This window comes from Nelumbo lutea, chromosome 5 (assembly GCF_056320005.1).
Source record: "Nelumbo lutea isolate HS-2025 chromosome 5, American lotus-T2T, whole genome shotgun sequence".
Taxonomy (NCBI): domain Eukaryota; kingdom Viridiplantae; phylum Streptophyta; class Magnoliopsida; order Proteales; family Nelumbonaceae; genus Nelumbo; species Nelumbo lutea.
The window spans coordinates 80,628,678-80,641,632 of record NC_142688.1 but is presented as its reverse complement, the minus strand read 5'-3'; positions in this window follow the sequence as shown (position 1 = coordinate 80,641,632).

Genomic DNA, 12,955 nt, shown 5'->3' with positions numbered 1-12,955 from the left:
CCATAATTTGACAATTTGACCGTTGCCATGTAGAGGCCCTCTAGACCATCTGACGACCTTACGAGACATAGAGTCTGGACCAGGGGGGGGGAGGCTTTATAATTTAGGGATGCTTTTAGTAGGCAAATTAGCAAGGACACGGGTTTTTTAAGTGAAAGTTAAATAATAAAAATACATAAAAGTAGACAATGTTTTCATATTTTGATTTTTAAAAACTTAATATTATTTATATTTTATATATTACTCTTAATAATTTTTTTATAATATGAAAATAACAATAATTAATTTAAGCTAAATTAATAGTCTAGTGTCTAATAAATAACAATAGTTTAAGTTCAATAATTATTGAAAATTTATAGCGAAAAGACCCAATTGTTCGGGTCAAGGCTGAGCTAGCTCTGAATGCCACGTGGCTGCCTAGTCACCTTGGCCATGTCAGTGCTGTGCTACCATCTCCTCAGCTATGTCAGCATCGCACTACCATCTCTATGACATACATCGACTTCGTGGCCACAACAACACTATGCTACTTTCGTGGTCCCCACCTTATCCTCCCAGCTACGACGATTCCACATCATGCGAATAAGCATGACCAAGAACAGGAGAGCAAAAGGGGACAACCTCGTTGGGGATTAGGATTCATCCCGAAGACCTTGGCGGCTATCCTCATCCCGACAACCCCGAAAGCCTAATCCGATCAGGACACGAACCTTCGGCTATAAAAAGGTACTCCCCACTCGAGGTAAAGGATCCCAACTTCTAGCTCTCATACCGTTATACTGCTCGGACTAGCACTATTCTCCAACTGCTTGGCTTGACTACCTACTGCCCTCTATTGACTTGAGCGTCGAAGTATCTACCCAGGGATAACTCCTCGGGCCTCTAACATTTTCTTGTTTGTATATTTCATTGCACGACTTCGTCTTTCCACCTTGGCTCCACCCTATTGGCAAGGATTAATTGACTATGATTTGAAGGGATAGGATATCCATCACATGGACGCCCAAAGATTGCAGAATAAGGGGGCGAATTTCAAAAATTTTTCTCTCCCTTCAACTGGGAATCAAATTCCCTTTTTAGAAAATCATATTTTCAATGATCATTCCTGAACCATAAACTGAATCAGATATGAACCAAAAGGAGTAGGGAGGGATTATACCTGATACGGAGAAGTAGTATCTCCCAATGGAGGTATTCACGCCCAAGGAAGGATCCAAAATATACTCCCACTGAAGATGGTGCAGTGCAGGGTGGAGCAGAATCAATAGTGTTCTTCCAAAAGAACTTGACCCTTCACAAGAATCAACTGGATGGCTTGTGGATACAACTCCAACCAATCTTTTCTCTAAAAGATTGGTATCAAGATCGAATATTGATTACTCTTGTAGAGAAGAGGAGATCAAACTGCTAGAGGCGGCGGTTACAGGAAGGAGGCGGCAAGAGAGTATTCGTAGGGTGTAGAATTCTCTCTTCTTGTGATTTCAGCTCTGAAAATAGGAGTGTTAGACAGTTTTGTATGCCCTTAGCTTCAATCAAGACGATGTACTTTATGAGTTTATTGTAAATGAATAAAATTGCATATTTGATTCATGTTCCCTTGGTATGTTTCTGTGTAATACCCTTAAACTGGACATTTAATGGGACTCGTGTTAGTTTAGAATGTTCACAGCCAGTGGGTTGGTTTGGGGAGACCTATCCTGACAAGGCTAACACTGTGGTGCCACCAAGTCAGTTGGGGTGGCTTGTCTCAGCTGCTAGGGTGAGACCCTAGGCACATACAACGTAGGATTAATTGAATCTTTGAAATATACTAGATTTCTAGTATTGCCCTGGACCTTGGAGATTGATGGGCAAAATTGGAAAGTTACACCCGACCCCTAGACTCGATTATGATACTGCATTGGATGTTGGATTGGGTTGTCTTTGATGTACCATTCAATAAGATCCTTACCAGGGGTCAAAACCTGGGTATGTTGGGACAGTTTGAGAACTCATCTGAGTGAGTGTTCATAGTGACAGGATCAGCCCCTATGTCGGACAAAGGTAATGATCGGGGATGCATTCTCACTAATGGAAACCAAGACTGCCAGCAGCCGATTTCAATCGTTGAGATTTGTTTTGAAAAATATATTTTATATGAGATATAAAAGTATATATATTTAATGGTTTCTAAAAGGTTTGCAAAATGTTTTAATTCCCGGGATCCATATAAGCAAAGAGTGCAACACTGTTCCTTGCAGCCAAGGGAGAGGTCCTCCCTTGTCGGGCAGTGTATGATCATTATGGGCTGAGAGGTTAAGTGTAAGACCATTGAGGATAATACCTGATGGGCTAATCTTGCATCTGCCCACAGTCCCTGGGTGTTATAAAGTGGCTCGGCCTAGGGACCACTTAGGGTAAGTGTTGGGCCCATAGAGACCATGAGATGGTTTTCAGGGGGTGCACTGTCCATAACTGTGTATTCGGCCAGGCCTTGTAACAAAGGCTGGGTCGAACCCATGTGGCTGATGTGTAGATCAATGTTTGGGTCCCATGCCATACAAGGAAGTCCAACTGGGCAGCAGTTTGTAAGGCTAAATGAATACATAACCTTAAATGAGCCTTAAGCCCATTTGAACTAGGCTAATTTGATTAGTCACTTAAAGGGGCGAATTTTAAAATGGATCAGCTGATAGGATTGGGCCCAGACCCTATCCACTTAGAGAGTCCAAGATCTAAATAAGATTTAGATCTGGAAGCCTCCTAATTAGATTAGGAGATGGTTGATCTAATCTGCAGATAAGACAAGGGTTATCCCTTATCACTTAAAGGGACTTCTAATCCAAATATGATTTGGGTTAGCAACTCCTAATGGGATTAGGAGCTGATCCTTTTGAGATTATAAAAGGAGGAGGGGGCGGCAGCCTTTAGACATGCAAGCAACACATTCCTATCTTCAGAGCTGAAATCACAAGAAGAGAGAATTCTGCACCCTGTAAATACTCTCTTGCAGCCTCCTTCCTACAGCCGCCGCCTCCAGCAGTTCGATCTCTAGTTCTTGGGAGAAATCAAGATTTGATCTTGATACCAATCTTTTGGGTTGTATTCAAAAGCCATCCAATTGATTCTTACGAATGGTCAAGTTCTTTTGGAAGAACATTGCTGATTTTTCTCCACCCTACACTGCGCCATCTTCAGTGAGAGCAGATTTTAGATCATTCCTTAGGCGTGAACACCTCCATTGGGATATACTACTCTGTATCAGGTATAATCCCTCCCTACCCCTTTTGGTTCAGATCTGGTTCAGTTTATGGTTCAAGAATGATCATTGAAAATATGATTTTCTAAATAGGGAATTCGATTCCCAGTTGAAGGGAGAGAAAAATTTTTGAAATTCGCCCCCTTATTCCACAATCTTTGGGCGTCCATGTGATGGATATGCTATCCCTTCAAGGAGTTGTGTGTTGCATGTATAAAGGCTGCCGCCCCCTCCTCCTTTTATAATCTTAAATAGATCATCTCCTAATCCCATTAGGAGTTGGTGATCCAAATCATATTTGGATTAGAAGTCCCTTTAAGTGATAAGGGATAACCCTTATCTTATCTACAGATCAGATCAGCCATCTCCTAGTCTAATTAGGAGGCTTCCAGATCTAAATCTCATTTAGCTCTTGGACTCTCTAAGTGGATAGGGTCTGGCCCAATCCTATCAGCTGATCCATTTCAGAATTTGCCCTTTTAAATGACTAATCAAATTAGCCCAGTTCGAAATGGGCTTAAGGCCCATTTAAGGTTATGTATTCACTTAGCCTTCCAAACTGCTACCCAGTTGGGCTTCTTTATATGGCATGGGATCCCAACATTGATCTACACATCAGCCACATGGGTTCGGCTTAGCCTTTGTTACAAGGCCTGGCCGAATACACTGTTATGGACAGTGCACCCCTTGAAAACCATCTCATGGTCTCTATGGGCCCAACACTTACCCTAAGTGGTCCCTGGGCCAAGCCACCTTGTAACACCCAGGGACTGTGGGTAGATGCAAGATTAGCCCATCAGGTATTATCCTCAATGGTCTTACACTTAACCTCTCAGCCCATAATGATCATACACTGCCCGACAAGAGAGGACCTCTCCTTCGGCTACAAGGAACAGTGCTGCACTCTCTGCTTATATGGATCCTGGGAATTAAAACCCTCTTGCAAACATTTTAGAAACCAACTTGGTGGCACCACAGTGTCAGCCTTGACAGGATAGGTCTCCCCAAACTGATCCACTCGCTGTGAACATTCTAAACTAACACAAGTCTCATTAAGTGTCCAGTTTAAGGGTATTACACAGAAACATACCAAGGGAACATGAATCAAATATGCACTTTTATTCATTTACAATAAATTCATAAATTACATCATCTTGATTGAAGCTAAGGTTATACAAAACTATCTAACAGTTGGTTCTTGCACTACTTAGGAACGAGCAACATCAGATTGGCACCATTTATGGGTAACACACAAAAAGCCTTTCCTAAATCTCTCTCACTGCGTAGTCAAGAAGTGATTAAGATGGCAAGAAACCACTCTGAGCATTCAATAGGCCGATCCCCTTCTCGGGAATCTCGCTATCGTAGCCCCTCACAGCAGGAAACCCAACAACCACAAGTTATTACTGACCTTGCCTAGTTCTTGGTGATGCAAGAAAAGGTCGACAAAATCTTAGCAATGATGTAATCGCTGGGGTTTGCGACACCGCCCACTCAGACCATCCCCCTTGTTCCCCCAATGAGTACAAAGGCCAATCCTCACCCTAAGGACCCGAAAACGCCCGGGTTGGACTAGAAGGGAGCGCGGTCCAATCAAGAAAGGCAAGACACGACAACAAGGTCCATCTCCTCCACCCGCTCTCATGAACCTGACAACCGTAATAGGACTCATCAAACTACATGGATCCCAGCCAAAGCTCAGGTGGTCTCTGTCGCCAAGTCCGGTTCAGTTAAAGACTGCCCAACGTGGCCCAAGAAAGAGAGAGCCACACACGTCGCGGTCCTAGATGATAGGGATGTAGAGATCCGGTAGCTCTGACAATGCTTGATCGAGTTGGAGCACAACCAGGCCCAAAGGAGTGTAGCACTGCCTGTAGATCAGCTCGTGCAACCAACTGCTTAGTCCGTCAGAGAGACACCCTTCATCCAAGAGATTGTTGATGAGATTCCCCCTGCAGGATGGCAGGCATCACAGTGTGACAAGTACGTCCAAGAGATCATGGCGACCACATTGTTGATGAGATTCGTCTGAGGGCTTGATGTGCAAAGCTCTCGTGGCCACCCTCAAAGGCCTGACCCTGACCTAGTACTCGTCTCTTCCCACGCGCTCCATAGCATCATGGGACCAGCTAGAGAGAGAGTTTCTGGCGTAGTTCATAGCAAGCCAGAAACACTGGAAGACTTCGGCCAGCCTCATGCAGGTGCGGCAGAGGAAGACAAAATCTCTCAAAGACTACTTGGTGAGATTCAAAACAGAAGCACTGCAGGTCCGGAACCTGAATCAGTATGTGGCTATCGCAACCATACAGCACGGACTCCGCTCCTCGCTGTTCAACTTCTCCATATCTAAGAATCCTCCTTAAACACTAGTCACACTGATGAGCCACGCTCAAAAGTACATCAATGCAGAAGAAGTCCAGGCACAATTAAGAGGAGTGGCCTGACAGGAAGAGAAGAGGCACCGAAGAATGAAAGACAGAGAGGGACCGAGATTACAAGCTACAAGATCACCGACCATGGAGGAGGCCATGCACACCGCCTTCGACCTTCCAGAATTTCACGCCGCTACCTACTCTGTGGTATGAGATTTTGATGCAAATTCAAGACATCAAGTACGTTCGATGACCTGAGAAGATGAAGACCCAAGCCAACAAGAGGAACCAGTCAGATTCACTAAAGACGACCTCAGGGGAGTCCAAACCCCGCATGTTGATGTTTTGGTGATCTCAACTGAAGTTGCAAATTACGAAGTTTGGCGCATCCTAGTGGATGCTGGTAGCTCAGCCGTCATCCTATTCAAAGATGCCTTTGGTCAGCTCAGCATCGGCAAGGGTTGTCTCACATCGGTCAACACTCCCTTGATGGGCTTCACTAGGGAGAAACTTATGCCAAAGGGAAGGATCACCTAGCCCTTGTTCATTGGAGATGGTGATATTTCCTCTACAGCCATGGCAGACTTCACCATTGTTTGTTGCCTCTCCTTATACAATGCAATCCTTGGCTGAATGACCTTTAATGCTCTACGAGCCTCTGTATCCACATTCCACCTGGCATGAAGTTCCAACCCCTTATGGAGTGGGGGTGGCCCAAGGAGACTAGAAGGCGGTACGACAGTGTTACTTGACGTCGTATCGAGGAAAGCAGCCAACCGTAGAGACCCTTATGACCAAAAGCATAGATCTGTGCGACTTGTTGAGAACACAACGTGGTCAACTTGTCGAAGACCTCATCCAGGTACTGCTCTCTGAGAAAGACCTAAGAAGACAGTCTAGGTCGACTCTCTCCCGGACGACCACCTACGTGAAGACCTCATCCAACTTCTTAGGGAGCATGCTAGGGATCGACCCCAAGGTAATCACCCACAGTGTCAACGCCGACTTGCGCTACCGACCAATCAAGCAGAAGAAGAGGAGCTTCGCCATAGAACAATGACAAATTATCAATGAGGAAGTCCAGAAACTTCCTAATGTCAGCTTTATTTGGGAAGTAAGGTACCCGGACTGGTTGGCCAATCTATGATGGTGAAGAAGCAAACAGGAAGTGAAGGATCTGTATTGACTTCACGAACCTAAACAAAACCTATCCCAAAAACATCTTCCCCCTTCCAAGGATAGACCAGCTTGTTGACGCAACGGCGGGGCACGAACTCCTGATCTTTATGGATGCATTCTTAGGGTACAATCAGATCCAAATGCATCCCGGTGATAAGGAGAAGACTGATTTCATCACTGACTACAGACTTTTCTACTACAAGGCAATGCCCTTTGGCCTCAAGAATGCCGGTGCTACTTACCAGCGGCTGGTGAACGAGGTGTTCAAGGCCGAGCACCATCTAGCTGATGTCAGGGAAGTCTTCGGCACCCTTTGGAAGTACCAAATGAAGTTGAACCTAACCAAGTGTGCCTTTGGGGTCGGTTCGGGAAAGTTTCTAGGGTTCATGGTCACTTAGCGAGGAATCGAGGCTAATCCAGAAAACATCCAAGCCATCCTCTATATGTAGTTGCCTTGAACTCATAAAGAAGTGTAGCACCTTACTAGATGGGTAGCCACCCTTAGCAGGTTCATGTCTAAGTCCATGGACCAGTGCCTACCTTTTTTCAAAGCTTTGAAAATGTTCAAAGACTTCCAATGAACTGAATAGTGCGAGTAGTCCTTCCAAGAGCTAAAGAGGTACCTAAGCTCGCCACCTCTCCTCACTAAGCCGAGCCTAGAGGATGAGTTGCTGCTCTTCCTCTCGACCGATGACGAAGTGGTCAGCTCGGTATTGGTTAACGAAGAGGTCCAAACACAAAGGCCGATCTACTACACAAGAAAAGTCCTCAACGACATGGAAACTCGGTACTCAAATGTAGAAAAAGTGGCCCCAACTCTAATCACCGTGGCAAGGAAACTCAGGTCATACTTCCAAGCCCATTGCGTCTACGTGCTTACTGACCAAACCCTCAAACAAGTATTATGGAGACTGGAAGAATCTGGCCACCTAATCAAGTGGGGTGTGGAACTAAGTGAATTCGACATAGAGTACGCTCCATGGCCTGCCATCAAGGTCCAAGCCCTTGCCGATTTCTTAGCAGAGTGTACGTTCACAGTACAAGACCCAACCCCAGCACCACAAATATGGACTCTCCATGTTGATGGTTCATCCAACAAGCAGGGCCGACCTCATTCTCTTCGGGCCAGAAGACATAGTGCTTGAACACGCCTTAAGGTTCGAGTTTAAGGCCTCCAACAACGAAGCTGAGTACAAAGCTTTAATCATTGGACTCTGATTGGCCCTAGACCTCGGTGCATGACATGTAAAAGACTTCAGCGACTCTCAATTGGTGGTCAACCAGTTCCATGGCCAGTTCGAAACGTGAACCCCGACGATGGCAAGTTACCAGCAAAAGATACAAAAGCTTGTTCAATGGCTCGATCACTTCACTATCCAACATATCCCTCGAGCTGAGAGCATCTGAGTAGATGCACTCTCCAAGCTAGCAAGTTCGTCGTAGACCGACCTCGACGTAATAGTCTAGGTTAATGTCTTGGCCCAACTGAGCATCGCTCTAATGATGCTCCTAATCCTTCTTGTGAAGCAAGGCTCATCTTGGATGGATCCCATAGTGTAGTACCTACAGGATGGCAAGTTGCCCGAAGACTGCACAGAAGCAAAGAAGCTTGCACATAGAGCTGCCCAATATTGTCTCATCTAGGGAAAACTCTACCGCTGGTCTCACACTCTCCCCTACTTGAAATGCCTCTGCCCTTTCAAGGCTGACTACGTTCTTAAGGAGATACATAAAGGAATTTGTGGAGATCACGCAGTGCTCGAACCCTGGCTCACAAGGCACTCCGCCAAGGATACTACTGGCCAACCATGAAGTAGGATGCCACCCAGCTTGTAAGAAAATGCGACCAATGTCAGAGGCAATCCAATCTTCATTACCAGCCAACGGTCCCCCTCAAGCTGATCACCAACCCATGGCCCCTCGCGCAGTGGGGAATGGACATCCTTGGCTCTTTCACAATTATGGTTGGGCAAAAAAGGTTCCTTCTAGTCGTCGTAGACTACTTCACCAAGTGGGTAAAAGCTGAGCCCTTGGCACGCGTCACCGCTTACAACGCCTGGAACTTTTTTTGGCAAGGTGTTGTCTGTCACTTTAGTATTCCCCAGGTTCTCATCACCAATAATGGTACATAGTTCACTAATCGAAAGTTCAAAACACTTTGCACTGACCTTAAGATCAACCATTGGACTACAGATGTCCATCGACCTTAGAGCAATGGGCAGAGTGAAGTGACTAATTGAACCCTATTGCATGGCCTAAAGACCAGGCTTGACCAGGCTAAGGGAAGGTGGGTCAAGGAGTTGTCAAGCACTCTCTGGGCATACAGAACCACACCGCGGACAGCCACTAGAGAGACACCATTTAGCCTAACCTACGGGGCCGAGGCCATGATCCCTGTAGAAATAGGCTCACCAACTCTTTGGGCTGAGTTCTACGATGAAGAGCAAAACAATGAAGACCTCCGCACAGAGCTCGACTTGGTAGAAGAAGCATGGTACCGAGCACACCTTAGGATGTCCACATAACAACAAAGAATGGCGAAGTACTACGACTCCAAAGTCTGAAGGAGAGAGTTCAAGATAGGTGGCCTAGTTCTTCAGAAGGTCATAGTACCCACACTGGGAGAAGGGAAGCTAGGACCAAAATGGGAGGGACCATACCAAGTCACCAGAGTGGTTGGACCCGGCACCTACAGGCTAGAAAACCTCGACGGTAAACCTATACAGAGGAGGTGGAACCCCAACAATCTCCAAATGTACTATCAATTGTTTTACCTCAAGAAAGACGTTGCTTGTTCTACCAATTGTCCAATGCATGGCACGCACTGCACACATAGCATGACATGCACCACACACATAGTACAGAACACACTATACCGTGCATTACCCAACACACAACATCCAACCAAGTTAACTGGAACCTCCGCGCACCCACTTGATTGATTTGTAATAGCCCAAGCCCGTGATGTATAGCTAGTAGCTAGTCCGACAGCGTATAGCCAACCAGTTGACTCAGATAATTGATGGTCAGAGCCTAAAATAGAGAAGATCACTCCTACCTCCCAGGTCTTGAGGGCGGTCACCGCACTTTGTACCTTGCTGACAAAGTGTCAGATGGAGTTGGCTAGAGAATGGCTAGCACATGAAGATCTTAAAGCTCCCGAGACCAGCGACTGAGCATCCCTCCAAGAGATGAGAGCTCAGACAATGCCTCAGCCAGTAATTGAGGACTAAAGATCTAGGCTAAACATAATCTTGGTGATGTGTGGCTCATTGTGACACTAGCAAGTGCACTAGCCGTTCAAGTAATAAAGTAGTGAGTGAAGTATCGTTCCCACGAGGATTTAGGAAACAATTACCAATACTAAATTGAACACTTCTTATCTGATCAACAAATAAATCAAAACTCTAATGAAAGCTAAGAAATCCTAAATTAAAATCTATCTAAATCATTGGTCCAATTGCCTTCAATTCAGGTTAGAAGAGTAAGCAGTAAATGTCAATCTCAGAATTCAGCAATCTATCAATTTGGATCATTCGAATAAATCATGATTGAGCCTTGGTTTGGTGAAACCCCAAGGTCATGAACAGCCTCTCTCAAGCGCATGTTCATCCTATGCATGAGTGACGGTTCTTCTATCTCTAGCAAGAATCTAATCCCCATGCATGCATTTCTTCAAACACTTCTAAGGCATCAATTCAAATCTGAATTGATCACCAACTGAATTGTGCAAGTTATCTCTAACCTTGCACTCAATTCAGTTCTTGAATAGTAGATCTGAATTCCTAGAGTCTCTCTCAAGCACTCTAGGAATTCCAAGCTGTAGATTAATTCGCCCAATCTGAAAATTGCAGATCTGAATTCTCTTTCAAGCAATTCAGATCTTGCAATCTCAGATCTGAGAATTCAGATCTGAGTTTTGAAGGTTAGTTGGCCGAATTAATCTACAATCACACCCTTATTCAAGAAACTTCAAATACAATGCATGACCATTTGAATGAATCAAAAAGAATTAGATTGCTGAACTGAAATTTTACAAGCTGAAATACATCAAGGAAGAATGGAAACAAGGAGAAAGAAGAAAGAACATATAACTAAGAAACTGAATTCAAATCAAAAGAGAATGAAACTACAAATGATTTATTACAGAAGATCTTTGAATCACAAACTCTCAATTCGAACTCACCTTCTTCTTCTAGCTTGCTTGTCTTGAACTTCCTTCAGCCCTTCTTCTTCTTCTTCCTTGCGCCTAGCCTTCTTCTCTTCTCTTCTCTCAAGGTGGCCGAACCTCTAAGAGTGGGAGAGCCTTCCTCTCAAGCAATTGAACCATTTTCTCCCCTCCTAGAGGCCTCCTTATATAGTTTTTCAAGGGGGCTCTTGCCCCTTCTTGAAGCCTCTAGAATGGGGTGTATTACACCCCTCATGAACCTTCTAGAGTGCTCCCTCCTTCTCTTCAAGAAACTCCTAGAAGTTGCCGCCCCTAGCTCCCTTTGGGCTGCTATTTGGGCTACAACTTAGCTTGCTTTTGAGCTCATGTGGGCTACACTCTAGGCTGTTATTTGGGCTAAAAATGGGCCTTCCTTGCTGGGCCAAATTCTCCTCATAGCTAGGCTTTATTTTCTTGGGTTTTCTCAAGGAATTCACTTGCTCTTTTTGGGCCGAAGTGCTCTCTCTTGCTTCCACGACCGGGTTGGACTGAAATTGGTCTTTTTGAACTTTCTTTTCTTGCCTTTTTCCTTCCTTTTCTTGGATTGATTATCCCTTAACCTATTCTTAGCATTAAGCTAAATTAAGGCAAAAATTAATAAAACCGGCATAAAAATCCATGCTAAAGTCCTCAAAAATTATAGATAAATTGTAAGTTCATCACTTGGTTGTAAGAAGATCAAGGCCCATGACAAAGAAACGATGAAGGGAAACAACACAAGTACACAGTCTCAGAGTTTAAAAATGTCCCTTCATTAATTTATAGAAAATCTTGTTCAAGTCTTAGTGCTCGGCATACCGAGCTGTTCACTTCAACAAAAATAAGAGAAGAAAAGAAAAGGGGCATCAACTAAACACAACAAAAAACTTAAAAAAGCAGTAGTGACAACAACGAACAACAGTTCAATCTTTGGTAGGAGGATCCATGACCTCTTCATTCTCTTCACCCCCAACATGCTCTACACGTGTGGTCTTAGCGATGTCATCCTTGGCAGGTAGGGAAACGCTATCATAAGGGCTCCAGGTTTGCACAAACCCAACGATGTCTGGATAATGGCATAGAGCCCTCCTCTTGAAATGGTTGAACCCAGCCTTGAAGGATCTCATGGCAAAGTTGTCGATCTCATGCTGATACTCCTCCGAGGTCCTGAACTGATCAACAACCTGAGCCTCCCTGTCTTTAGCCTCCTTCAACCACTCCCGCTCTGCCTTCAAATCAGTAATACACCTCTTAAGGCTACGAATAGTGTTGGGCTGGTCTTCGACTTTGTGCTTCAGCTTGGCAATCTCTGCCTCCATCATGGTAGTCCGCTCACCTGCTGCCTCGAATTCAACCTATTGAGCTCTCAGGCCCATAAACTCAGTATGCTCCTCATCATAAAGGCGCTGCAATGCTCGGAGGTGGTCAACCACCGCAATTGCCGAGCAAGTATTTTGCAAATGAGACAACATTAGTACGATCAACTTCAACCAAGTAAGGACCCAAGAATGAACATGGACTCACCGAAGCAGCTTGGCGAAGGAGCGAGCACTCCAGGGTACCACTCATTGTTTGCTTGGCCTCCCGTTGAATGGCCATAGTGATGATCCCGCGGAGAAGCTTCTTGGGCATGCCCTCCATTTCGAGTTCGTCCTCAGGATGGATGGTCCACCGCGACTTGTGGAAGGTTGAGCTACTGCACCCAGGTACGTCCACTCGTGGAGAAGGGGAGACCATGAAAGGGTAACCCTCCTCCGAGTCAACTACGATGACATCCTCGTCATCGCCCAGCTACCTAGACCTCTTCTACTATCGGGATGTCCTCTTGGTGGACCTCGGCAGGTTCGCCTTAGAATGGGACTGGGTCCTAGCACCACCTCGACTGCGCCTCAGTTTCCCGACCATCATTCTGTAGACAATCTCCTCCTCGTTTGCCATATTGACACTTGCATGAAGGGTGAAAAGTTAGCCAAGACAAGC